Genomic DNA, 3,146 nt, shown 5'->3' with positions numbered 1-3,146 from the left:
ATCTGATGGCAGCAGAGAAAAAAGCTGTCTCCTTCATTTTGTTGACATTGAATGTTTATTTTGCAAGTTGAACTCAATTTCTTAAAGATTGTCTTGCAAGAAAAGCAAGATCTGGTTATTGATAATTTCATAAATAGATGAAAAATCTATAAAACGAGATTAAATGTGAGGGATGCTCGCTATGCATTCGACCCTATGAAGCAACAAAACGTTAGGAGTTGTCGATTTAAGATGGTCCCGTGCGCTAAACGTTGGAGAGATTGTTGTCTGATATTTATGCACCGAAAGCGGTGAAAAGGTAATGTCAGAAGTGGGATTCGAACCCACGCCTCCAGTCGGAGACCAGAACACCCGGCCCGCAATGGGAAGGACTGAATCCTTGAGTCTGGCGCCTTAGACCACTCGGCCATCCTGACAAGTGACAATAGGGGCGGCAGCGAGCTTTAAATCCCTGAGCCGAGTTTGAATCCGCCATTGGTTGTTGTGAAACGTTGTTTCTCTGACTCACTGAGATCGAACACAGAAGTTCTCTGCGGCCTGAATATTTTATTTTTATTTATCTCGCTGATTCTGCTTCTAATTATTCCCATCCGATCGCCTTTGCCTTTTGTGTTCCTGCAGTACGCATGCTCAGTGAAGGAGGCACCGTAGAGCCACCATGTTGAGTGAGGCAGTTTCTAAGCGGTGCACTGTGATCCGCCATGTTGAGTGAGGCAGTTTCTAAGCGGTGCTCAGTGATCCGCCATGTTGAGTGTGGCAGTTTCTAAGCGGTGCGCCGCCATGTTGTGTGGGTATGCACATGCTACGCATGCTCATTGAGGAGGTTGCAGGATGTGTTTCAGTTAGTGAACAAACCCATTTTTGTTACCAATTGCAGACAAACCATTTTTCTCTCTGATTTACTTTTTTGAATGATATTTTATTTAATAGACGTCGGCGTTTACCTAAATTGATGCAGTTACTGAACTTCGTGACTGAACGAAAGCAAAACAAAATGGTGCAAATCTGAAATCAATGCAGAAAATGCTGGAAATATTCAACAATAACTTTGGAGCGGAATAGAGTTAATGTTTCATCAGAATATTAGAGATTTCAACACGTTTTAAGCAGCTATAAGGGGATGAAGAACTCAGGAAGAGCAGAAGAGATTAAGGGAGAAAAGGGATGATGGTGGAAAGCAATGGGGGTGATGATAAAGGGACAAGGAAAAGAAACAAAACATGGGTCCAGATGTATAGATAGAGAGCTGGGAGAGGAGTGATCAGACTGAGTCTGAACAGACAGGAAAAACAACTGCTTTGCGTGGCGTGAGTATACTCGTAAATTACATTTACTGATCTATAATTGTGTTTGTGAACACAAGTCCTCACTCACCTGAAGAAGGAGCTTGAGGCTCCGAAAGCTAGTGCTGCCAAATAAACCTGTTGGACTTTAACCTGGTGTTGTGAGACTTCTTACTATAATATAAGCACAGTAAGAAGTCTCACAACACCAGTGAGACTTCTTACTGTGCTTACCCCAGTCCAACGCTGGCATCTCCACATCTATAATAGACCAGGCCAACTGATTAGGGTAAAAATCTAGAGTGATTAAATAATTTAGCGCATAAACTCAATGTGTTCAATTGGTTAATCATATAAGGTATAAAGTTAATTAAATAGGAGTACCAGTAAAGGGTTCTGAACTTTCAGTAAATTAAAATAAGGTATATAGATTATGGGTATAGTAAATATCACTATTTGCAGATGATGCAGAATTGGAAATAACTTCAAGGTGTGCTGGACAGTCATACGGCAGATGAAACTTAATGCAGATACGTATAAAGTGATACATTCCAGTAAGAAGGATAAGGAAAGAAAATATAAAAGAAGGATGTAATTTTGAAGTGAGTGCAAGATCTTGAGGTATCATGCACAAATTATTGAAGGCAACAGTGACGGGTTAGAAAGCAGCTCAAGAGGCCGAAGGGATTCAGAGGTTTGTAAAGAGGCATAGAGTACAAAAGCAAAAATGTTATGCTTAGTTTATTTATTAGTGTCACAAGTAGGCTTACATTAACACTGCAATGAAGTCTGTTCAGGTACCTACACAGAGAGAGAATTTTTTTAAAAAGCATGGCCAATTCACACCTTTCAGACTGTGGAAGGAAACCCACATAGACAATGTACAGACTCTGTACAGACAGTGACCCAAGCCAGGAATTGAACCTGGATCCCTAGTGCTGTGAGGCAGCAGTGCTAACCACTGTGCTGCCCCATCGCAGTACCATCATAATGGCTATGATGAACCATTATAAAATACAGCACAGCTTCAATAGAAGTAATTGTTTTTGGGGATAGTTACATGTTTATAGAGAATTCCAAAAATTCATAACCTTTGGAATGAAGACATTTTTTCACTGTTTTATTCTGAGACTGTGACTCTGTGTTCTGGATTCCCCATGTTGTGGAGATGCCGGCATTGGACTGGGGTAAACACAGTAAGAAGTCTCACGACACCAGGTTAAAGTCCAACAGGTTTATTTGGTAGCTAGTGGCTTTTGCTACCAAATAAACCTGTTGGACTTTAACCTGGTGTCGTGAGACTTCTTACTGGATTCCCCAGCCAGGGGAAATATTTCTCAGCATCTACCCTGACAATCTGCATAAGAATTTTATATCTTTCAATTAGATCACCTCATTCTTCTAAATTTCAGGCAATATTAGCCTAATCTACTCAATTTCTGCTATCAGCCGTAATCGCAAGAGTCAGCCGAGAAAACTATCATTGCACTTCCAGGACAATTATGTCATCCCTTGAGTAAGGAAATCAAAACTGTGTGTCCAGTGTACCCTTATCCAATGCCCTGTGTAATTATAGTAAGACTACTTTTATTGTACCAATCACAATGTAAAGAAACTAACATACCAGCTACGACTTTCCCAAAAAATATGGCTAAGTGCCATAACGGCAAGAAAACTGGTGAAATCGGCACCACAGTCACCTCACAGTCGTTTTTTTGGGAGTGTTGAGTTGTGTGCCAGTTCTGGGAGGAGGTAGTGGGTAAACACAGAGCCCAGCTGGAAAGTGATCAGGCGCTATTTTGAAGGGGTGCCTTGATCTCACAATGCGCTGGGAGACCCCCTGCCACCTCCTCCCCCGCCCCC

At 41.5% G+C, this 3,146-nt stretch overlaps 1 non-coding gene across 1 annotated transcript; it reads right to left on the bottom strand.

The window, feature by feature from the left end:
* Nucleotides 1-302: 302 nt before the first annotated feature.
* trnal-caa (transfer RNA leucine (anticodon CAA)) lies at nucleotides 303-416 on the bottom strand. The gene is made up of 2 exons: nucleotides 379-416; nucleotides 303-348 (listed from the first exon to the last, which is right to left on the bottom strand). It is a non-coding gene; the product is annotated as a tRNA-Leu (tRNA).
* Nucleotides 417-3,146: the final 2,730 nt, after the last annotated feature.

This window comes from Mustelus asterias, chromosome 1 (assembly GCF_964213995.1).
Source record: "Mustelus asterias chromosome 1, sMusAst1.hap1.1, whole genome shotgun sequence".
Classification (NCBI taxonomy): Eukaryota; Metazoa; Chordata; class Chondrichthyes; order Carcharhiniformes; family Triakidae; genus Mustelus; species Mustelus asterias.
The sequence above is the reverse complement of the archived record's forward strand: the minus strand, read 5'-3'. Positions and strand labels throughout refer to the sequence as shown.